At 37.8% G+C, this 26,968-nt stretch overlaps 1 protein-coding gene across 2 annotated transcripts in view; it reads right to left on the bottom strand.

The window, feature by feature from the left end:
• Positions 1-26,557, bottom strand: part of LOC137274453 (protocadherin-11 X-linked-like) — a 103,396-nt gene extending 76,839 nt beyond the window's left edge. Inside the window, exons 1-2 of one of the 2 annotated variants that reach the window (XM_067807634.1) lie at positions 26,467-26,557; positions 916-995 (exon numbers count right to left, since the gene is read on the bottom strand). The gene's annotated coding sequence lies outside the window, so the exon portion shown is untranslated. The remainder of the gene's footprint in view (positions 1-915; positions 996-26,466) is intronic. The other variant, XM_067807640.1, reaches the window with a different exon arrangement.
• Positions 26,558-26,968: the final 411 nt, after the last annotated feature.

Raw genomic sequence — 26,968 nt, 5'->3', positions numbered from 1 at the left:
GGGCACCTGTGCACCCATTCCCTGATGCGATGAAAGCCTCACCTCATGGTAACGCATCAATATTGTTAAGTGAAACAATGTATGTCTACAAAAGCATCACTAAGGAGGTCTAATATACATGAAGTGTAACAGTATCATACTTTTATATGTATGGAGATAACAATTAGTGGACAATGATAGCATCTAATATGCAATAGATGCCTTTCCAAAACAAAAGAAGTTTCTGCAGAATCCTGTGTCCTATGGACAACTAAATAATTTACTACCCCCCATGGGATATACAGGAATTGTCCAATCATGATAATGGTGTGAGATAATAAGTTTTATGCCACAGTCAACAATGTTCCATCAACTAAAGAGTATATGCTTTGGTTATCGGAAAATGTATCTAACCATTTTTTTCTGGCACATGTTGACGTCACTCAATGATGAGCTTAAGGAAGTACAACAGGTGAAACATTTGGACTTCCTTAAGATAAATTTAAGACAATTTGTATTAATGGCTGATAACCATACTTTCTTTCACATTGAAAACCTATAAGATCATTTGAAATAAGATGTAATCTTTACCCTGACAACATAAAAGCAACACTCAGTATTCCCGCTATATGGCTGCAATCTGTAAATAATTGAGTTTGGACAAAACAACCCCGTGCTCAACAGAATGAGCACCATTCTAAGCAGTTGTGTCAACCAAGTCAGCAAGCCTGACCAACCAATCCCATTAGTAGCCTCTTACAACAAACATGGGCTACTGAAGATCAATTTGAAGCTATGGCCAGATCTTCAAATTTCCGAATATGAAAAACTATTTTTCAGGCCTTTATGGAAATTTACGAATTATTTACCTGTCTAATTTCAGACACCACTTCTGTACCTAAATTGAAATAAATAGCAAGACAAATCAAATCTTACCTGATTCTTTGAATAGATGTTCATGTCAATGATGCCATTGTTCAACAGGAAAGGTGCATCAATCGTCAGCAAGGCACGACCTGTCAAAACAAAATCACACCCATCAAATATGAGAAACATTATCCACAAATGCAATACCATAGGTAAACTTCCCCCAAATTATTTCTGGTAATGGGATACAGAAATCAATCATAGTCAAACAATTAAGACAACAAAACCAACAAGTGGACAGACAAACACAGAATTAGTCTGAACCAGTGAGAGAGTGTCCAGTGGCTTAAGCATTGACCGGTACACATGGCCTAGAGATGGAGGCATTGTACTGTTTGTTTACCTGTAACGAGTATCTCTTCTACACAGGTAAGAGGGTTGGATAAAGTTTCACAAACCATCACCAGGCCATTACATGGAGCTTCTGGGTAAACATGTCCACAGTTAATCTTCTGCTCTACTGAGCAGAGATGAACACATGACACTAGTCGTACTATCAGAGACCGATGGCACCATTTACAAAATTAGTCCAATTTGGAGTTTGAAAGCTAAAAATAGTTCCATTCAGAAGTACATTTGCCACTTTCCACTTTCCATTGAATGCCTAATTTGAATTCTCTCGCGAAGGTCCATTTTTTTCCAATTAATCCACCTCCTGTTTTTGTTTTCATTAGAATGACATATGAGGTATTCGTGAACATGCTGACAGTAGTTGGTCTGCAAATTAATGAAATGAAAATTTTTCAGGAGCCAGAAATAACAAGTACAAACTCCAAGTCAACAGATGGGGCAAATGGCTACGTACTCTCATCCTCATTCAAATTTCATAGCCGCCTCTCTGCCATTAGCTGTATGTATTGACAATGAGATTGGCCCTGTCAGAGAGCATTACATCAAAGAATGTCAAAAATAATATGATCTGGTCCATTTTCACATGTTTCTGCTGAGTACATGTTTAGGGATGAATATTTTATTGTCGAGATTCTCTCAGAACTTGGCAATTGGTCCAGTAAGGCAGCTTGGTTGATAGATATGTCAACATCAGTTACATAGAGTATTATACATCTATCAACACAGGTGTCATGATGGAATATTTAATTGCACAGTTTTGAAAAATGATACATTTAAGTGAACATTTTTTTAATCTTTCCATTTGGTACAAATCAGATTTTTTGGTAATATTTGGTAAGCTGTGGAAGGGAAATATTAAATGGGTTAAGATCCTATGAGCATTCTTGTGACAGCAGTATCAAAGTGGTTGGGAAAACAGCTTTGTGTGGATTTGAGAAAATATGCTTTTATGCAGCTCATAAGTTAAGTTTTATGTCCCTTTTAGTAATATTCTAGCAATATCATGGCAAGGGACTCCCGAATTGGGTTTAACCCATTGTACCCTATGGGTTAAATTGAGCCCATTTCTTCACAATGACAAACGAATGCTCTAACTACTATGCTATAGTGTGGATTTGAGAGACTATGCTGTTATGTTGCTTGTGAGTGAATAAGAGTGTTTTACACTGCATCAGAAATGGACTACACAATCCAGTGACTGAACATTGATCTGCGCAACTGGGATAAATGACATGTGCCCTCCAAGGCAGGGAGTCTGACCACCATATGTCGCCTCTTATGACAAGCATGGATTACTGAAGATCAGTTCTTACCACAGTTGTCACCATGATCAAACTCACGGTGGTATGGTACAATAATTTTAGAGCATTAAACATTGAAATGTCCTCTATGTGTCAAATTTTGACACCCATGATCCCCAAACACTAACATTCTCCAAAGATAATGCTTAGGTCACATAAAAAATACATTTTTGTTTCTCGTAACTTTTTCAAAACATATTGGTTGGTGCAGCATATGTCATATTTGGGATTTCACTTTCTTAGTAAAGTACAAATTCTAGTACTTTTTTCGGTTGAGTCTCATCCGGGGTTCGAACCCGCACCCTCAGAGTCAGGCACCTAATCGCCAGCACACAAAGTCAGCCGCCTAGCCCGCTCAGCCACCGCGACTTCCAAGTGAAAGTCGGACAACTGGTAGTCTAGACTGCGTACTTTGTGTACCCCTCTGATGAGTGTAAATTGGCACGGCTCCCACGGCCGAAAGCTATGATTACACAATGCCATTTAGAAAGTGGTCAAATGCAACATATGTCATATTTGGGATTTCACTTTCTTCGTAAGTCGCGGTGGCTGAGCGGGCTAGGCGGCTGACTTTGTGTGCTGGCGATTATGTGTCTGACTGAGGGTGCGGGTTCGAATCCCGGATGGGACCCAACCGAAAAAAGTACTAGAATTTGTACTTTACTAAGAAAGTGAAATCCCAAATATGACATATGTTGCATTTGAACACTTTCTAAATGGCATCGTGTAATCATATTGGTTGGTGGATTTCTGTGCAAATTTACGTCTTTTCTCCAACATAACAAAATAACTTAGAAGTGTTAAAAAGTTTATGCAGATTTTGAAATTCAAAATTTCTCCAGTGGGGAAAATTATAACAATAAATCTGTTAGATTGAATTTTTGGTTTGGGAGGTATTAAGATGCCAAAATATATTGAGTCCAAAAAGAAACTGCACATTCTTTCTTCAGGGCACTATGAAAGAACAAGAGATGGTAAGATAGTTAAATTGATATCATTTCATTGCTGAGATCTGTGTGATGTACTCGATACACTGATAGTGCCACAAACAGTTCCATAAGGCTACACCGCCATTCCAAAACATAGATATACAAAATGTCAAGTCACAAGAATAAAATTACGAAATTTCTCAGTTCAATATTGTGTATGGCTGCCCCGTGCATTCACCACTGCAAACACCATCACTTCATTGACTGCCTGATGCTTGTGAAGGCGTGGTTGGGGATTCGCCCCATTGCTCTTGCAAGGCAGCATCCAGTACCTGCAAATTCTGAGGTTGGTTCCTAAGACCATGAAGCCTTCTCCCAAGCATATCCAAAACATGCTCTTTTGGATAAGGAAAGGGGACCTCTATGGCCAGTCCACGATGTTGATTCTAGCATTTTGAAGGAAACTTCCTGTCAACATCATGATATGTAGACCTGAGCCATGAGCGGTCATGAAAGGAACGAGTTCAGGGGTGAGCACCTGGTCATGGTAAGCAGCAGCTGTGAGACTTCTAAGAGGACTCAATTTCAGTCTCTCTGGGTCTATTAGAGGTGGCGGTGGGCCCACAGCAGACTTTGATGTAATGGCGTCAATATTGGCCCACGATATGGACGTCAAGAATGGAGACTGGCAGCCCGAACCTGATTTTGAATGGTCTGTGAGGACAGTTCATGTAGCTGGCAGAAATCTGTCACGAAGGTGAGGTAGAACAATTTGATGGTCTTCTGATGGGATCCCATTTCGGATACATAGATGTATCATTATTATTAAATTATTCATTATTTTTAAAAATTACATTTTCTGAAGTTTCGTATTTGACTATTTCTATGTATGACCATACAAACATATCTATAGATGCTACACCTTTGTAGCCATCAACCAAACAAGATCATGACACAGAATATATGTACACATATAATACATGGAAGGGTCATACGCTGAATGTTCAGGCTCCTGGGACAACACAGTTAGAGCTGGAAACCTCATGAGGATTATACCTAAATTCATTGGACAGCAGAATTTCACTGTAATGGTATTTATAAAAGTAATTTTTCCCCCATATAAATCAGATATCAACTTCTTATAGTAAACGATATTACTTCTTGTTCTGATCAGAATTTTGCCAAAATTGGGCACAATGGAATCCTGATATGACCTTCATCTAACATTCATGAAAGTTTTACTATAAAGAGCACTGGCTTCTATTTCCCCTCAGATAATCTGCACTGTGGTCAATTTTCATAAAAATACCCTCTTGGTAGATATAAACCATATAACACATCAATCTCCAATTATTTCTAAGCTACAAGGATCACGTTAGTATTTGTATCAGCTCTGTGGGACTGCCATCACAGCAACAGACACCATTCATATTTATCAGAGGACTGTCTTCACCAAAACCAATGCATTAATAGTTTCCTCATTTCATAGCCATGCACCAGGACAACCATGGAGGATTAACAGTTGATGGTTTTAAACAAATCCAATGCTCTCGACGGGACACAAGGAAAAATGTATTCTCTTATTCCTGCTTCTTGTACTCAGAACAGGCCAAATTGAATTCCATATGTTGGTGCTTCAGTCCTCATGGGTTGGAAGGTTGTGAAATTAATTTCATACCTCGCAACACAAGGGTATCATGCCTACATCAAGATCAAGTCTGTCAGCTGCCATTTTGGTATATTAAATTAAGCATATTTAACAAGCTGGAAAACCAAAGCACAGCTGACATTGTTGAAAACAGACTAGCAGGAAAGTCTTGAAGACAACAGCAAGTGTAATAGAAGACATGACTTCCAAACTGTTACCAGTATATTACTACTACTAATGATTTTCCATTTCACCGATAATATGACACTGTCTTAACAATAAATTATCTTTTACAATACTGATACTTTAATGATTATGGAATTACATAACCAATATGGGTCTCTTTAAAAGCCTGATCACTGATGGTGTTTTGGGAAACATGATAATATATCCTTTCGACAATATTATGGAACACATGACCACTTGGCAACGTCATAGCACCTGTTTCGAGAGGAGTGGGTGAGCGAGTTTAGTTTTATGCCATTAATGCCGCACTCAGCATTATTCCAGCTTTATGGTGGTGGCCTGTAAATAATCGAGTCTGAACCAGACAATCCAGTGATCAACAACATGAGCATCGATCTGCACAATTGGGAACCGATGACATGTGTCAGCCAAGTCAGCAAGGCTGACCACACGATCCCGTTAGTCGCCTCTTATGACAAGCATAGACGCCTTTTATGGCAAACATGGGTTGCTGAAGGCCTATTCTACCCCGAGACCTTCACAGGTCTGGATAGAGAGGAGCTTGCACCATGAGTAAGTGAATCAATATTCCAGCAATATCATGCTGAGGACACCAGAAATAGGCTTCATGCGAGGAACTGGACCAAGGTTTTCAGTAAGGTGGGCAAATGCTTTAACTATTAGGCTACCCCACTGCCCACTGCACCCCAAGCAACAATCCTTTGATGACGAGTGAATGAGTGAGATGGGTATTACACTGCTTTTAGCTGTACTCCAGCAATATCATGACTGGGGAACATTTGAAATGGGCTTAACACCACTCTGTTGATGACACATTGTATTCACTTTATCACAATCTTACTGGAATGAGGTACTGGGCACCTCTTTAGCACCAGTATCCCCAGGGGGGTCTTTGGTAGATGTTCCTGCAATGACAAATCCCTCTGCCAGACAAGTTACATTTCAAGTAACGCTGGACATTGAAGTGGCACTTTTTCAACAAAAAATATCACGCAACATTCTGTAAGTTAGGACAATACATCCTTTTTCTCACTGCAATATAAAATGTCAAGGAAGAATGCTATGTACTCTGGATATCCATTTCATAATGGCCAGAGCTGACAATCATCAACTTTAAATATGATCAAGAAAAATAAAATTTTTGATTAAATTCAGAAAACATGAAAACAAAACTGAATAATCATACAAAAATAATATAATGAGATATTAGATATCCATGACATTCGGTGAATGGATATTTTCCCCTTGTGTAACTAGTAACCTAAAGGTTGTACAGGTTTCTGAAATCTGAACAAATGTCACCAACATGTGATTATCTCAAATAGTTTTTTACTAAAACACATTTCCAAAATGAAGATTAACAACAGTTTTCAATAATGAAATATATTCATATTTTCTCTTGGGAAGTGTTTCTGAATATTCATTAACTGATAAAATTTGAATAACATTGAATTTGAAATGTTTTTTTCCCTCCTCTATAGAGTTCACACTGTCCAAATTTATTTATATACATTTTCATGGTATGGATGAGGCTTTATGAGATAGATATAGAACCTTGTACCTGATAGAAAGTCACTACCTTTAAAAACTTGTAAAAAGGTTTGGTGTTTTTCCAAAGAACAAATAATTAATGAGTAGTGGATAAAAATTGGTGTGATTGGCTCGTTCTTTTCATTTCAGATCGGTTAAACATGAATCCTTGGTGCCAGTGAGATGCAAAAAAATGTGTGATTTCCTGATATTTCAAAATCAAGGGCATCTGGTTTGTATTGTTCTAGCTTTCTGACATTTTTGTGGAACTTAAAAACACAGAAAATTATGTTTTTCATCAGAAAATCTGTTATATATATATATACACACACACACATACACAACACAGGTGTCTTTATCCACCTTGAAGTGAACAAGGTCACTTCATCATGCTATCAGCCGGTGGTTCATCTGGTCCAGACTTGATCCACAAAAACTGGAATATCATACATTGCTGTGTATAATCTATAAGGTGACCTGGTTGTATAAATCCTCCCAAACTGATGTAAATTTATATACCCTGTCCTGAACAATGCTGACTGGCATAAAATATTACATTCTTTTGAAGACAAAACAGGTAGTAGAACATGGATTTGTTTCCACAGGTTACTCAAGTTATATCTTCCCAAGTGGAAGAGAATGCGGAACATGAATTTGGTAAATCAAACATTGATCATCTGTTTATAAAGTCACGATCCCTCCACATATCCAAATGTTGTTAGCATGCATTACTACTGCTTTATGCCATTGCATAAACTCAACACAAGTCGTTATATACAGAGGTAATATTACCTAAAGCCATGAGAAGAAATCGAAAATTCCTCACAGCCTTCTTGCCAGTCATGATCCCCTCAGCAAACACCCTCTGTAACCTCCTTTATTAATGGCAGGGAGCAATTAATGGCCTAAACTGAAGGATTAACTAACAGGCCATGAATAAAATCTTGAATTTATTGCATTTTCCATCTTGTGAGCATATAAACATGCAATTAATGGCGCTGTCATTCTTGCGAGAAGGATCAGTGAAAGGACAGAAAGTACATGCCAATGAATACACACGCCTCTGACACTGATCAATTGGTACTGTTCCGCAATCGCTGATCAATAATTTAATGTACTTTGATGACACAGTGAGCTTGATTTACGATACAGGATACATCAAACATGCTCACACTGTCCTACTGTTTTCAGTTCTGTCATTTTGATAAGGTTGATGTACTGTGTTCTCAAGAGAAAGCATGACTGATCCGATCTTTTAACCCTTTACACAATTTTGTGAGGGAAAGGTTACTGCTTCTCGTAATTAAAATTTACAACACTTGAAATATTCACAAATTTGCAATTCAAAAGACTCAGTGGGATACAAAGATCACTTACAAAGATCAAGCTCTAAAGACCTCAATTTTGGAAGGATTAACAAATAATTCTTGAATAAACCTCAAAAATGCATTTTTTTCTTTAGTTTTGTCAGTATAAGAAGGATAAATGCCCCACATCATTGGGACAAGATGCTTACTAATGAGACACCATTGGTAAATGCACTATGGGAGAGATTTAACCCGAGTTTTGATATATTGTGAATATTGGAAGGTACAATTAGGCTATGCAAAGGAGCATTTTCCACATCAATTTATAATCCATTCAGTGTAAAAAAAATTCTGACATTTAATTTAAAACATTTCTTATTTTGACAATATGAGATGAATGGACTAATCTCAAGAGACTGCACAGTGATGATGGTTGACAACTTTTAACTGTCATTTGAAATTTTGTGACATTTGCCGAGGAAAATTCAGCAGCAACAATCTGCTGAAATGAAGAGGAAGAAAGGATGTTCCTTGATTGACAGGTTGAAAATAATGAACAATGATCTTTTATAGATTGTTGGAGGTTTCTATAAAAGAGTTTATGCCAATTACAACAATGTTCTAATAGTAAATGGACTCTGTGAATGGCAATATTGGAATAGAACACACATCTTAGATGTCAGAAACTAAGGCTTATACTTCTGAGCTATCCACTGACTAACAAAGGGATGAAATCTGAGACAAAGGACACTGGGTCTGAAGGAGCCAATTGTCATTACCAGCATGAATAATGCCTTTAAAGTCTGTTAAGTACCGTGATTGTAAGAGTGAACTGTATTTTACGCCCCTCAAGTTTGTGTTTTTAGTCATGCCAGCCATTTATTGCATATGAGATTAAATGAGGATGAAGGTTCGAGGAAATTAGTTTGAATTTACAATTAGCATGGGTATGGCACAAGCAAACCATAATTAAGAAAACCTATGATTAAAACACTGGATCAGAAGATCCTGGCATGGTCTGTAAGACTGGATCAGGCAAACCAATGACTGAAAGTATGAAGAAAGGTACACACAAGTCATTTGCTCTTTCAACTAGACAGCACCATGGTATTTTAGACTGTCTACATGGCCCTGACAAGGATAAACAATAATATTTAGAGTGTGTGAGCGATACCACGGCTGGAGACACCAAAACTGGGCTTCAAGCATCAAACCGTGTTTTTAGCATGATGGGCAAATGCTTCAACTACTAGCCTACCCTAGTCCACACCTAGTAGGCTGAGTTTTACACTGTTTTTAGTAATATTCCAGTAATATTATGGTTGGGAACACCAGAAATGGGTTTCACACATTGTACTCATTAATTTTAAACCTGCATCTTCGGTGTGATGAGGAAACGCTTTAACCACTAGGCTTACCTACTATCCTACAAAATTTACAATATGTGGAAAGTGAGTTAAGTTCAGCAATGTTATGGCTGAATCTTGATGTTGGTAAACAGATAAGCCAGAAAAGCCTATGATTTATAGCATAAGCATGGTCACATTGTGAGCAAGAAAACACATGATCAGCCAGATTTCAAACTGTAACCACCAAATCCGATGGCAGACATCCCTTACAACAAAGTACTGGGATATATGCTGTGGGAATGTTCCCTTGGTTTGTACTTAGCATTATTCAAGCTATTGTCATTTTTATCGTTTGTTAGCTTGTTGTTAACGCTGCACACAGCAATATTCCAGCCATAAGATGGCAGCAGTCTGTAAATAATCGAATCTGGGCCAGACAATCCAGTCAAACAGCTTGAGCATCGATCAACAAATTTGGATATGAAGACTTGTGTCAACCAAGTCAGTGAGTCTGACCACATGAGCCCACAAGTTGCTCCTTATGACAAGCATGGGTTGATGAATATCAGTTGTAACCTGGCACTTCGCAAGTACATTCCAGCTATATATCAACAACTTCTACATTCCACTTATATTACAACAGCCTGTTTATAACTTAACATGGATCAGACAAACCTGTGGTCAATATTCAGAGCAAGTCACAAAGCCTGACATCCCTATCCACAGTCTCTTACACAGCACAGGTTGCTCTTGAGACATTCCAACCCAGACTCTTCACAGGGTAGATCATTCCGTAGAATGAAACACTGGATCATCAGCTGGCTTCGAAAAAAAAAACAGAAAAAAAATTCGAGATAGCATCATTCAGATGCAGAATGAGGATGACCAGAAAGCAGGAGGGGGATGTGCAGTGCAAGCCTGTATCTGTATACACACAATAGATAAGAGTAAAATGGAGGTCCTTCCCACAGCTTCTCGTATCTAATGTTTAAACCATTCTTTTGGTATGGCTTCCTTTCAACCGGCTTTAAATAGGCTGATACCATCTCAATGTGACTTGTGGAATTTCTAAATATTTGCTTAGTGTCCTATTTGTGAAGCTATAAATCTGGTGCTACTGCACTCAGTGGTAATACAGATCTGATAGTTTTTTTCATTTCGTTTCATGATACACTTTAAGGCAGTGTCCATACAGAGAAAATATCAAGTTTGTCTGAACAGGTTCTAAAAATATTCAATGCAAGAATCAATTTTCATGTAATCACGCTCAATTCCTGGGTTTTTTTTCCCCTATATAAGCACTGAATAGCTGATATATACCACTCTGATTCCTTTAAATGTCTTCACTCAGAATGGATTAACTATAAGCAATATGAAAGCATCCAGTGGTCTTCTTATCAAATGTATATTTGAGGAATCATATCTGTAGCTCTTTTCTTCCGTTATATTCCATGAGTATCCTTGCAGCATTGTAGAAAAGCATTTACCACATCGTTTCTAAGGATTCAAACTTTGTCTTTTGTACCACAAACCAACACTTTTGACACTGAGCTATCTAAAACTCCTTAAACTTGATGCAGCCTCATAGGAAAGACATTTTACATTTCACGTGATCATCTGCACGTAAACTACTCAAAACAGAATTATGACCCGATTCATATTGCATGACAGGGTATCTTGAGAAATGTAATTCAACATACATGTAATTATATATCTGGGCAAATAATAGATAAATATTATCCCCAAATGGAATTTATATTTTGCTTGTTCTAAGTTGCAATGAGGGAATAAGCAAGTATTGGGTTATGTATTAAGCTAAGCAGAGGGTTAAGCTGTAGTCAATCTAACAGTCCCTGAAGCACTGGACTTTCCATTCAGTCTCACCCTCTCTCTGCAGTGTTAAAGCCCTAAATGAAGCAATTCTAGATTTTCCTCGGGTTCTGATCTCCCATCTTACTGACGCTTCTGTTCAATTTAAATGGAATTATCTGTTTCTATCAAAATTATATATATTCAGAGACTCGGCATTAGTCTGGGTTAATGCAACATACCAATCTTTACAGAAGACAGGCCAGAAGGAATACATGTAAGCCATTTGCCACTGTGATTAAATAGTTACATGACAAAATTCAAATGGATATTCTGCTACAATGTAAAGAGCTGGCTTTCAAGTCTCATCCTAATTGCTACCTTTAAAAGCATACATGGGTAACTGGATTCAAGTTTAATCCAATCAACTGACATTATGAAATTACAGAAAAAAAAGATGGATTACTTGCAAAAACGAACTCTTGACCTACAATCTGCAAATAATTTTTCACACCAAAGAAGTCAAATTCTAAACCAAATTCTGATCCTTGAAACGCTTACTGTGTTTTCTTGTTCCTCGTTATATCAAATGAAAGAAAAATCAATGCAAATTCACTAAAACCTATATTGCAAGAATGTTAAAACCTTTTGAAAAATTACACTTAAAAGTATTCTCATTATCGCTGGCTATTTTCAATGAAAATTGATTTGGAATTTTCTTATATTGAAACACTTTCCTGGATAGTAGAGTTATTTGAAACAGACCCTCATTATTATTTAAAGGCAGTGTGGAGTGGTTGTGGTTATGTATTGTAATACAATGACAGTTGTGCCTTGAATTAAATTTTAATGTGGCTGTGATACTTGTTATTCTCTTTTCTGTTATGTGTGTTTGGAGGTGTTACACTGCACACACAAATCCTACAGTCTGAATACCTTACAGTCATTATTTCTGATAGGGATCTAAATCCAATCATTCATAAATTTTGCTTATTCGATTTCTTACTAATTTTGGTCAGAATCACATGATGGATGTTTTGTTTTTGTGAATACTTAATCTTGATGGTGTCCTCTTAACCGACTGAAGTTTACACATTGGCTGTTTATAGCACAAAACATTTTGTAACATAATGCATGATTATTAAGTAGTCAATATGATGGATTGATCAAACAGGGAAGCAAGTATCGATGCTGAAGTGTAATCACAAATCATAACTCATTGTTACTTCTTTAGATGAGACGTGAACATTTTTCAATAACCCTATTCAACCTAGAGATGATTTAGTGTCTTGGCACTATATGAACCTATCGGACGTGATTATCCATCATCTATGGAGCCTGTAATTAAACAGAAGCGAGATGGTAATTTCAGCAAGCTATCATGCTTTTAACTCATCAAGCTTACTGAACCATTACAAATCCTGCCTGTATTATTATGATCACACATACACAGCACAAAGACATGTAAATCAAGTGAACCACCACGTAAACATGCATTAGGTCCCGTCCTTGTTGGTGCAAAGATGAAGACTAGACATGGGTCACCTGACCTTCTCATCCATCAATAACAAAACCTGCCACATTGATAATTAAACTTCACACACAGTAATTGGTACCATTATCTAATTACCTGACACTGCATTCATCTGTAATAATCCATGAATTACAGCAACACAAACAAAACTTGATACGCTCCTGGAAGGAACACCTTGGATTTGAGTCACGTCTGCTCTTCTAATCCAGTCTATGTCTTCTGCTCATTCCAAGCCTGGCACTGAGTGTAGGACAGTGGTATCAGATATACTCCTCCAAGTGATGGAGACAAGGGAGAAGTGATACTTCCTGAAGGGAAGATCCTCAGAGAAATCACCTCATCTGATCTAGTCTCCGCTTTCTACAATGAAAAGTCAACTTCCCACACACAATAGGATGAATTGGAAATGGGAAAATCTCTACGAAAACCAAATTTATGTCTTTTAAATGCATCTCCTGTTTCACCCAGTCAAATCCATCACTGCAATTATGGCAGACCTTTTTTCCCCAAAGATATAATTTTTAACCCGGTCTTTTTAACTCCTTGCCTAAGGGTTTTGTGAAAATTGCCACAATTTGGAACCTGATCCTGCCTCAGAAGACAAGCTGACCTGAAATGGACACTTCAGTCCTTTACATGAAGCCAGGGGGTTAGCCAATATTGCTGATATGTATTAATAAGGATATATATATAATAAGAAAAGGTACAGAGTAGCTTGAGGAAGTATCATGCAAAATCTATCATTATATAAATAGGACAAAGAAATATAAATTAAACCAGCCTTTTCAAACTGATTAAAATTCACTAAAGATGTGATCACATGCTTTATCACAAGTTTTATGTAACTCTGAATAAGTTATGATGTAACTTATCAAATAAAGTTTACAGAATCCAAAGTATGTGACTTGAAATTCTAGAAAACGGTTGACATGAACTATAACATGTTTCACCCTTGACAAATGGCAGTTTTATAAACTGCAAAGATCAAAAGAGTGAAATATGGCTTTGTGCTAATTTCATCAATAATTCAAAATTACAAGATGGTAGAAAGACAGATTATGAGTTTTACAAATAGTGATAATTACAGAAATCAAACTTGGTTTTTCTGCATGGCAAGTTAAGACAACTGACTAGGCAAGCTATCATACCTGCCCTAGAGGATTTAGAACATCCAATATTCAGCACAGCATTCAACATGCTTAAAATGAACAATTCCTATGCTCACTGATTTTAATCTTAAAAACTGAAATGATATCAATCACCTTCAAGACCACATGTCATTGAATGAGCATCTGAAGTTGCACTGCAGGTTTTAATCAAGTTTCCTCGTTAACGGAACATAAGTTGTGACAATATAGAAAATTGAATACTCAACTTTTTGTTGGGTAAAGTTTTTAGCATCTTTATCAATCAACCATGCGATGATCTGGTGAACTTGTTAGTTCTTGACAGTGGCTGAATCGTCAATAGGGCTGCAACGATTCACCCAGACCTTGATTCGATTCAATTTTTGATTTTGGATCCTCGATTGGATGATTTTCAATTTGATTCTTCATACAAGTAAAAACATCAGATTTCACTTAACCCTCAGTCAGCTTTTTAGTATGAAATCCATTGTCAACTTGACGATGTGTACTAACAACAATTGGCTAATTAACCTGGCATCAACCAATTACCTTTCATCTTATTTCAGTGCTTCAAACTGCTTGAGTTGGGAGTCAAAATTTCATAATGGCATTTCGTGTGGAAATAATTTAAATAAGTATTCAAATATCAAATCGAAATAATGATAACGGTTATTGGAAATCAAAACTAACGTGTCACTTTCGATTTTCGATCAGTCAAACTGAATTGTTGCAAGCCTAATTGTCAACCTGTTAAGAAGCCAGGTTTAAAGTCACTTCGAACAGTTTACAGTACATAACGTGTCACTGTGTCAGCTCAGTGTGTGAGTACAGGCCAAAGTATGCATGTCCATTAAGCTTAACAACTCAGTTCAAGTTTTACCTATACAGGACTGCCTCCATTGTGTAGTGGTTAGAGTGTGCACCCAGAGAGAGGAAGGTAGTGCAAGTGCGCTTCCAGCTTGCATCATACTACAAGATGTTAAAATGTGGTACTTCTGGTTCCTTCCATTAATGGGTACAAGGCCTGGTCAGCTTGGAATCAGTATAAGTGTCAGAGAGGTATTCATACTTAACTGTGGGCATGTGTTGAATTGGAATAGTTAAGACTTTAAAGAATACAATGTATGGGAAGTATTATCTATGCTTTAAAACATATTTTATTTTGTCGTTTTCCCCATTCGAGGTGAAATTTAAAGTTGAGGTATCAGTAATAATTGTTTTGTCTTCATTTTTCTGACGAGTTAAAATGTCAATACAGTTTTACAGTGAGCAAGTGAGTTAAGTTCGGTTTAATGCTACTTTGAAAAGATTACTACTTATATAATCGGAAGTGAGCAAGTGAGCGAGTATGGTTCTATGCTGCTTTCATTAATATTTCAGCAATATCATGAAATATGACACCAGAAATAGGTTTCACACAACAATGTGAAGAAAGTCTGAAGTATGGTAGCTCTTGGACGAAAATTACTTTGTTGAAACTCATGACCAAAGTCTGGCATCAATAAATAGAAATATGATCAAGGCAAACTGGGATTTGAACCTACAGTTACAGGTTTATGGCATACCCATGGGACGCAACTCTACACAGCCAACTTCACATGACAGATTAAGTGTTTAAGGTATATTTAGTCTGTATGACATGCCATAAAATAATCAAGAATTAACTTAGGAGATCACGGTTTTACATCTCTTGTAACAGAATGTGTATCACAACACGGGACACCAGTAATAGGACTGGGGCTGTAAATGTGAGTGAACTCCACACTATTGAACCATCAGTACTTTGAACAATTGATACACGTATCTTATAGCAATAATGTTCAAGCAGATTATAACAAAAATTCAAGCGATTTTAACATGAGATGGGAACAATATCAGAACCGAAGAAATATCAAACTAATATGATACTTATTTAAAATGCAATATAATTGCAATAAGCACTTCATTCTGGATGGTTAAGCCACTGAGTCATTAAAACCCCAGATGACTCGTTATTTATGGCCATTTAACCATAAGAGGACATTGTACCTCCCCATAAAGTTGTCCACAAATGGCCATATGCCTCTAATACACAAAAGCTTGTGTCCACGCATTATAGCAACAATAATCCATCTGTATAAGCATGGCCCAATTTCTCCTCACAACCATTAGCCCGTTTTCTACCTCCTTCTCCCAGCGTCGAGGATTTTATTATCTGGAAATGGCTCCAATGAACATAAATATCCCATAAACATTAGGTATGTCCAGATTTAATAGGTTGTTAACAGCATGGAGTGACCAGCACAAGACTGTAGACACATCTATTCTTGACTAATTAATGCCTTGACCAAGCAAGTCCAATCTTGATGTCTTCCTAGACTTGACCACATATCTTAACGTCTTGATTAAGACAGTGATGGATGACAAGACATGGTAATTGGAAGACATGTATTCTCTCCATCTGTAAACTGTGAAAAGTTGTCTCATTTAAAGAAGTTTAGTTGCTGCAGGTAGGACATACTGTATAAAACTGAAGAAAACATTTAAATGCAAAGTTCTATTCAACTAACTCCATGAGGAGTCAAGTTTCTGAGGCTTTGGACACACCGATGGCAAAGTAATTTGGTTGAGAAAAAATGAAAACAATTTGTTCTCCGGTAATGACTTTTGAATATAGTGTGTGCCTCCTTTGTTCTGCATGGAAAAAGGGTCTACCAAGGAATTAAATTTTCATCTCTTGCCACACAGCCAAATAAATATCGGTCCTGCAGGTGCTTCACAGACTCAGCATTCTGAAAACCAAAGCCATTTTCTTCGTAGGGAAGAGTGCGTGAGGCTATACACCGCTTCTAGCAGTATTCCAGCAATATCACTGCAGGGAATTACAGATATGGGCTTCATACATTGTACCAGTGAGAGGAATTGAACCCGGGTCTTCAACAAAAACTATTCATTTTTAACCATACAAGAGAAACATTTTCAGTTTACACTTGGTAAGGTTTATTTCCCATTCAAGGCAGATTCAAAATCCTGGGATGGATGATTCATAAACAGGTACATCTGGTATTGGAACCGAAGGTCAGGAAACTGCAGAGTGTTGTTCTTGACAATATTAAGGCAAAGAACTCACCTGGGGAAGGGTCAAATGAGGTTTAATGAGCTTTCAGTAGTTTTGCAAATTGCATGCAGATGTTTGTGGACATTCCATGTTAAGTGCCCTTAGGAAGCAATGGAAATATGTTGGAAAAATCAAATGAAAATTTTAATATGTTTATTTTTCTAATTTCTGAGATAGTTCAACTTACAGAATAGAATTAATTTTTATAGCCTTGTTCTGTTTTGGTTCTGTTGTCAGTGTTGTTAACCCTATGCTGGACAATGTCTATTCAGATTATAAACTGTTTACGGACATTTGCTGCAAAAGTAGGTTCAATATGCACCTTTGAGTGAGTGAGTTTAGGTTTACGCCCTACTCAACAATATTCCAGCTACATGGCAATGGTCTGTAAATAATTGAGTCTGGACCAGGCATACCAGTGATTAACAACATAAACATCGATCTGCGCAATTGGGAACTGATGACATGGGTCAGCCAAGTCAGCAAGCCAGTCTCCTTTTATGGCAAGCATGGGTTGCTGAAGGTCTATTCTACCCCGGGACATTCACGGGTCTATCCGCCTTTGAACAGAAGCTCTAACCAGTGGTGTGTGTAAATGCTTGTACATGTCTGGGTTTATACTGGTTTTATAGTGCTAGCTCAGGGAGATCCATGCTTAACAAGTTTAACTGCTCCTAATATACAGACATAGTGACTCTAGCCAAACACCCAAGCAGTAACAAGTACCATCTGTCAACAGATATTGGTATGACAAGATCAGGAGAAAGAACCACAGTCTTCCCCACTTCTGGCCGATGCTCTGGGATTTATCTAGGATTCAAGACTTAATGCCCTTGGCAAGCAAAATGGGGTCTAAATTAGGTTATCATTCTTTGGTTATCATTCAAAATCTTATTTGATTATCTAATTACCTCATTTTTGTGAAGTCTGAGAAATAGGACAATTTTTAATTCAAAGTGGGAATTTTTTCGAACACTTGTTGAGAAGCTTCACATCAACCTCTTAACAGATCTAGATAATCTCTGGATGCTGGAACAAAGTCCATCGAGGTAGTTTTGTTTTCTGTTTCACATCGCACTCATCAATATTCCAGCTATATGGCAGCGGTCTGTAAATAATTGAATCTGGACTAGATAATCCAGTGATCAACATAATAAGCACTAATCTACACAGTTGGGATATGAAGATATGTGTCAACCAACTCTGAGTTTGACCACCGGATTCCACCAGTGGCCTCTTGCCAGTATGACAGGCATGGGTTTTTGAAGAGCAGTTCTAACCCAGACTTTCAGAGTTTACTGAGGCAGTCAGAAAGTGAAGTAAACCACTTCTGTAGCAGTTGCTAATGGGCTTGGATCTTTCAGACTGAGGATCATCGCTGTTAATCCAAGATTGATGCTCACCATTACAGCATCCTCGTATACATAAGGGAGAGAACCCTGCAAAGTGTGGTTTTACACTTGAAACTACACAGCAAGAAAACCAGTGAAAAAGTAAGATTTAAATGAAAAGAATAACAACAAATCAGGGTTTCACACTGTATAAAGTGTTCTACTGCCAGACAACCACACATATTGGAACTGAGATCAGATGTTGGACCTTGCTAGAAAAAGTCTTCTGACAGCTGCAGTTACAGGACTGTGTTCTGTCTGCTCATAGGACAGACTGCTTTTTAGAAAGAGACCTTTATCAAAAGAAGTCACAGTTGTAAAAACACTTTTTAAAGATTGCCGTAGTTGAACAAAGGTGTTTGCTGACAAAACAAGACTTCTGCGCGTGTCAAAAGTATCCAACATCTATTTATGCAAAAACGACTCATCGCTAACTTTTCAAAGGAATTGGTTAAAAAAGGAAGGAATGTTTCTACAGACTTTGTAAATCCATGGCACTATCTAATGACCATAATCAAATACAGTAGACAATACGAGCAACAAAGCCAACCAGATTCAAGATATCAAGTACTGAGCAATTGTCTGCTTGTAGATTGCAATTTGTACATTCCTCAAAAATAACGGCAGTTGGTGCACGTTAGATACGTTTTCGTAAAAGAGAATAAGGTTGCTGTCAGAAGTCGACAGCTATAGGTACACAATGGTATGCGAGAAGTTTACACACATCTTGCCAGAATCCTTTTTACAATGTTTGGCAAAACATATATATCACTATGACGGCAAGTTGAACCAGGACGTATGTAAAGCCGTAAATTTAGTGAGTCATGATACTGATCAAGACAATGAGTTAAGACCATTCAACCATCCCCTGACTGAATAAATAACCAGTATTCAGTCAACAAGAGTTTCGCCATAATATCTTCCAAGTTGAAGTCCCTCAAGATAAAGAAATGTTTATTTGTACAGCTGAAGGACAATGGCCAGTAACTTGTTTATGTGGACACTGGAACCCAGTGTGGTCCGTTCCTTCAACAAGACAAAAGCCAGGGTCTGGTTGTTTCTGATAAACACATCCTCTATGACCAGCCTGCTTGCCGTGTCTAGACTCAGCGTTTCGGTATAATTGTCATTCCATTTCCTGTTGCACTTACCGATTCATCTCGGGACCATCCCAACATCCCCCTGGTTGGCAGCGTTTAAGGGATCTGAAGAAATGCTTTGTGTAGTGCCTGTCACTCATAACACAGTATACTTGGGTTTTCTATTTCGGTTTTCCATTATACTCCATATACCAGAGTGTTGCGTAAATCATAAATGTCAAACCTTTAAAAAGGGACAAAATGTTGGACAGTTATGAATGTCCCACGCATTACATCCGAATTTAAAGCTACAGGCTTTGAAAAAAATCAGTTTTTCTCCTAGTATTCTAAAACTCTACTAGTCCGTGTTTGTTGCCTTGCACATGTTCTTTGTGTGATGGTACAACAACAGCATCATGAAACTTACATTACATTACTTTATTGTATCAATTTATAGGAAGTTCAACTTCAACAAAGAACATTTCATGTAAATCTTTGGACAAATTTCAAAATTATTTTCAAATTTATAGAGATATATCACAGTACTGTTTGACCTTGTTGACAAAAGACTAATTTATCAGAAATTAAAAAAAATCAAATAACCCACATACTGTATGAAGAAATCTTTTCAAGTTGGTTAAAATCGAGTTAAACCAAATCGAAACATGCTAACACACCACTTAAAGCCTGTGCACATCTGTTGGATAATGCTGATTAACAGAACATTAGCATGTTACTTTGTGTGACCCACAAATAAATCACATTTTTAAGCAGTGGTCTTGAAACAAAAATCAATATATTTCTCTTAACAGCCATATAATGTTAGGGGAAAATATCACCATATTCATAAATCAAGAGAAAAATGCTATTTGATCAGAACTCTTCAACAGAAGCTTAAAAACAAATACAAGACATTTATCAATTTGTTTCATCATAAATGAAACAGATCATAAATGACTTTTTTCATAACATGCCAAAACTATGGTCCATAAACAAATGATGGCTTGTGTCAATAGTATTTCAAAACAATTCCAAACCTTGTTTACCTATACAGCTCAAAATGGGTTTAGTGAAGCATGTAAAGTGTCTGTCACAGTTAAACAAAATGCCAAGCACCTTTCCACCAAATGCATCAACATGTCACGCATTGTTCTCTAACAATGCTTTTGTAAATGTAAGTCTCATCAAAGGGTTAAAGAGCAGAGGCAAAGCACATGGGTGGCTACGGGTTATCTAAGATAATTGCTCAATGCCATGGTATACAAGAGTAGGTTTAAGGGTTATCCACCTACTGTCAAAATAACTGCATAACAGACAATTAATGAAGAAAGTTAAGTACTAAACCTTTTTGACTTGGGGATAAATGGTATCACTGTACTTTGAAGTGCTAATGACAAGCCTGTTGTGCTATCCAACAAAGGTCAAACTAATATTAACGTTTGTGTGTTCTCTTCTTACGATATTGTATCAGTCAAGTAATGCTGTAGAAGACTGAGAAGGTTCTTTGTATAAAGTTACTCATCACTGGCCTGGTATTTGTGATGTCTCATTTACTATATAACCTTGAACTGAAATGTTCAACAGCAATTTATGAAAAACAACTCTAAGGCTTCCCGAACTGACAATGATGAAAAGCTCTGATAAAAGATTACAAAAATCTTGCCCTGAAACAAATCCCCTGAATCGTCTTAGATCCATTCTTACCGTTGTTTTCTACTAATGGTTCTCAAATCCTTTCCAACAACATTGTGAGGGTCGTAAAAAGCCATGATTCCAAACAGAATCACAAATCCCTGACTTGATGTTGGCAATGGATCAAGCTTTTCTTAAAGTATTACAATTCTTAAGTCCATCTTGGTTTACAACGATCAAATGACCAGCACCAGGGATGATCATTGGTCCCCGACCTGTAATTAATGTATCATAACTCTCAAGTGAAACACAATTCCAAAACTAATGTCTTATCCACGTCCTTCACAGTGGTATCGATGCTGAAAGGACATCAATACAATGAATGCTCCCTTGTTCCAGCCGCTCAGGACAGGAGATAAATGCTTTCTCCCTGCTCCTCTCGTGGTATCAATGATGAATGTACATCATTACAATAAACCCTCCCTTGTTTCTGACAAGTCAAGTTGTGAGTAAGCGATATTCCTTACAGAGAATGTTCAGTGCTGTACCAGACCCAGGGGTGGTTGAAGCTACCATATAGAATCTTTTATTCCATGTCAGATACCCCCTATTTAAACTGACCACTCAGTGACCAATACAGAATATAAATCATCATCAAACAGCTCTATTAGAACCCTGCTTTATCCACGCAGTTATCTCTTGAGATCATCTTCAAGATAATTTCAACAAAATAGTCAACAAGAAACTCAACAGATGGCAAATGCCTTCACACTGACACTAAAGGGTTGTTCTTTGGTTAGAATGATATTTCACAAAGGATCAAAGGGCCAACTTTATGGAGGCTGTTTAATATTATCACATTAATATAAAACATTAAACGCAAATTTGGATATGTGACATTTTAGAACTGCACTTTAGAAAATATTCCTGAAAACAAACATACCATAAATCCAACTAATCTCCTCCTTTTTGAGCAATCTGGGTACTAAAGTACATTTCATAGATTTACTTTTTATTTCATTCAACATTGAGGAGATAATATTTCTTTACTTGTTTGACATTTAATAAAGAAAGAAATACACTAATGTAAAATAATGCCGTTAAAGAAAGTTCCTCTTTGTGATCTTGTTACATGTGTACAGGTCTCCTGTACGAAGCTTAGACATTACAACATCAACATGAACCGAGTGAGTGAGTGAGTGTAGTTTTACGCCACTTTAAGCAATACTTCAGCAATATCACATTGGGGGCAACCAGAAATGGACTTCACATACTGGATCCATGTGGGGAATCGAACCTGAGTATTCAGCATGGTGACTTCTTCAACCACCAGGCTACCCCACTACACCCTAACATGAATTGTGATTCTTTACTTTCCATTTGCTGCAGTCAAAGGGAAGAATACCTGCTTGAGCAGGTGCAGGTAATTACATATAATGCTTTTCCCAACTGAAGATAATAGAAGTGTCCAGGAACAAATGATATTTCCGAAACAACTTAAATATCTGCTTCAGCCTTTTCTGAGATGTCCAAGATTTTTTTTAAGTTTGAATACTTTCTTGTATATTGTGATTGGGAATCTGTATCCAAACTGGCAAAAAATATACCCCAGTGCACTAGTTTAATTACATGTCAAGTAAAATACCATGGTGTAAAACATATTCACACTTGCAGCTGCAACATCAGGTACAAAGGTATGAAAACTGAAAAATACTGACAGCCATGTCAGCAAATTCTGGTGTCATTTGAAACCACAGGATTAGCTATAATCATTACTCGGCTTGCTGGCTGAAGAAAATATTATCTACAACCATGGACCTGATACTCGAGACAATTAAAACAAACAAAAACTTTAAAATTTCTTCTGCCATTGTAAAAATGAAGCATTGATTAAAGTACCAATTCCTATTACAACAATGAGACAACTGTTAAATTATTTCATTCTAGTGGAGGTTCATCATTAAAAGAAACATTGACCAAATGTCAGCACAATTGAAAAGGTGAATAAAAGTGACCCGATTTTTTTTATTTTGATTGCTTTTATTCTTTTTCAGGTATGCCCAACAGACACACATTTAAAGCAAACGTAAAGATATACCTTTGGGTTTTACAAGTGACTCCTAAACTATGTCTGCCCTATGAGCATACTGTTGGTGTGGATTCAGTGCAATATAAATGGACTGATTATTGTCATTATTATAATAATGCTGATGTGGTCAGTGAGAGTCAAATTTACTTCTGTTACAATTACACAGGAATAGTCAGTGGTGGTTCATTCATATATAGATCCATTCTTATATGGATTCAGTGTTTCTCCATTTCAAGATCCCTGGGCTATGTGTTTCAAACACCCAGAGTATCACTGCCATGAGTCAGTTGGTCATGACCTTTAAGTTTCAAATATACCAGAAGCTCTATAACTAGATATACTTTAATACATTTAAATATTATATATCAGATCAATACCAGTGAAGTGCCCCAAAGGCTTATATTCTAGAGAAGCATTTACTTTACATGGGGTATTGCATTACATGGTACAAAACCAGTATTACATAATCTAGTAACCAGTAACCTAGTTCCATCAAAATGAAAAAAAATAAGGGATCTATGAAATATTTTGAGGGGGGGGGGGGGGACTTTTTTGTACTGAAAACTGAGCTCACAATTCTATAAAACTATCCTCAAAAATATTCACACTGTAACATTTTTCAGCATATATTTAAACTTTAAACAAAATAAACCCATTCTTACTAAAATAGTACTGACTACTCACTACTCAAGCTTTGATACATCAGTCATGTATAGTGAAACCTTGTCTATCCAGACATCTTCAAACAGTAACAGTCTGGATTAACAACATGAGAATCAATAAAGCATGAATCCCTATAGTAATAATAATAGTATTCTTTTGCATATGCGTTGACCATCACAGCAATACAAATTGTAAATGTAAATAATTTAACTTCACAAGATAAGATAAATCTATATGTTGTACAGAGTCAATTAGTTGTAATGCCAATACATTCTCACAGTGTATAACTACCCTGCCCCGTCTGTTAATTCCACACCTTTCTGCAAAAAGCACTCATATTTAATTTATATGCTACGAACACAGTCAGACTCTTTGAGGCTCATTTACATCTTGACCACATAGAGAACTATCTTTCACATTTCCCCCATAAACTGTCTCCTCAAAAGTCTTCATAAAGAATCCTTCGCCTTGCTAGCTGCCAGTCTCCATCCAAATACCTTGACCTTGAATATTTGTTGCAAACTACCTGTATATTTATGGTTCCCTCACAACACACCAGGCGCTGAGAGTCCTATTCCTTTAATACAACCCCGTCTACCCCTCCTCCTACTTCTCACCCACCCCAAACATCACACCAGAGGCTAAGAACCCTCTCACCTCAATGCAATCACTTATCCCCATATTCCGGCAGGGGTGGGTGGTGGGTTACAAAAAAAAATAACCCCTCAAACCTCTTCTTTCACAACATATGTCATATCTGGGATTTCACTTTCTTAGTAAAAGACAAATTCTAGTACTTTTTTTGTTGCGTCACATCCAGGATTCGAACCCGTACCCTCAAGAGTCAGGCACCTATTCGCCAGCACACAAAGTCAGCCGCTCAGCCACCGCGACTTCCACAAACCTGGCATCGTGTAATCATCACTTCTTTCACTTTGACAACCCACACTCCTTATATATTTTCCACGAGAAGCATATCCCCACTGACCTTTGGACATGATTTTTGCGCACCCTTCTCCATAATCTGCTATCTCTTATCCCGATATTACTCCAGAAGCCAAGAACCCTCTCTCTCAATACAACTCCTCCTCTCCCACCCCACCCCCACCCCAAGCTATCATCCCGACGCCACACCAGAGGCTAAGAGCCCTCTACGTCCACACCATGGCATCACACACGCTAAGAGCAGTCTGGCCTCCGTGCAAAAGCTTCGATCCCTTCCCCAGTCCCGCCTCACCAAGAGACATACCATTTAAAACCCTCGTTAGGCGATAATTTTTCCCCTGTGACCCAGACAGACACACATCTTAGTACCCTTTCTCCAACCTTGGATTCCTTGACTTCTATCCCGGGACATCCCACCCTTTCTCCACCAGCCCTCTTTCCACCGCATACCAACTTCCCACCCATCGGACCCACCCGCCATGACACCTCGGATTAATCTGGGGCGAATACAGCTTTTTGAGAAATGGGGGTGCACACTTCATTTTCATCCGCTTTCAATGGTCATTTGATATAGTCAGGATAAAGGGGGGTGTGGGTGGGCGGGGTGGGGTGGGGAGATGTGCACCCCTCCACCCCCATCTATGGATTAATAACCATCTCCCGATACGCATTTTCTCCTATGTCCCCCATCACACACCACTAGCTAGAGACAGACACTGTGACACCATGCACACAATGCACACCCTACCCCACTTTCCACCCTTCTCCCGAACATAACTCACCCCTCTCCCTAAACACATCCTACATTCACTGCGTATCTCTAAAATCCCCATTCTCGCTCTCTGCACTGCTAAGTGTTGCATTAGACGAGTCGAAAAATGGTTACCAGCTGGTTCTGCAATTCCACCAGCAGACAAGTATTCTTGGCCCCCAACTTTAATCAACCCCAAGCTCTGCTATCGCATCCTTCCCGCTGCGAGACCCCACAGACACACGCATCTCAAACCTGAATCCCCACTCAAGCAGATACCTACCTTTCCTTCGATACTAATGAACTCTTTGTGTTACTTCTCTTCAGAACGAATGCGACATCTAGAGAACTGACGTTGATCAGTCTAGCGCCCAATACACCACTCTGTCGAATCACGTCTAGCGAACATTCACTTTTAATCAAGACACACTATAGAATGACTTAATCACACATAGTATTCCTGGATGTAATAAATGCAGCGTACTGCTCTATCACTGTTAACTGTAGTCGTCAAAACCTTGGAAGTCTTTTGTGATACGCACAGCGAATCAGATCATCCTAATGAACAAGTGAAATAAATAACTTATAACAAACGCCCCAAAATATCATGTCAATTACAAAATTCGCGAGATACAAACAGCTCTCCAGACAGAAAGTAATATGTTTATGCGCTTTCAAACTGATCACTCGTAAAAGAAATATCAGTCGCTTACAGCGACGCTATTCAGTAAAGCGCAACTTCCACTTCTCGTGTCCAAGATAACAATTCGTTAGTGTTACAATCACCAAATATTCCACCAGAAAATCCAAAATGTACTTACCACACCAATATGTCCCAATGCAATTGGCGCCTTCCGGCTAAATGTCCAAGTCAACTGATCGGAGCGTGTCCGCCACGCGCTGTCACAAATCGCACGTGCTACACGATCCAAGCTTACTGTCGTCTGCTCTGGGCTCGAGGCGAACACGACGATTGATTTTCTACTGAAATTTTCGAAGTTGCTGCTTAGCATCAAATATTAACAGAAAAGAAAACATTTGATCAGGGAGTATATAGTTAATGTACCGTGAAGCTCTATGCTTTAGTTCCTCTAGATTTCCTCCCTGCTCCAAATGTTTCTTATCAGGCAAATATGGGAGAAACCATATATCTGCCGTGACGAAAGAATTTACATTTTTAATCTGTTGAATAAAATTGAAGCCATTAAGATTGAGGTATTCCACGGACTAAGGAGTTTCGTGATCAAATTTCTAGATCCCTGGGACATTCGTGAGGTAAAATAAAAGTCAACGTTTCCACAAGATAGCACATATTAAATTGTA

This window comes from Haliotis asinina, chromosome 2 (assembly GCF_037392515.1).
Source record: "Haliotis asinina isolate JCU_RB_2024 chromosome 2, JCU_Hal_asi_v2, whole genome shotgun sequence".
NCBI lineage: Eukaryota > Metazoa > Mollusca > Gastropoda > Lepetellida > Haliotidae > Haliotis > Haliotis asinina.
Note: the sequence above shows the minus strand (reverse complement) of the source record. Positions and strands in the feature narration are given on the sequence as shown.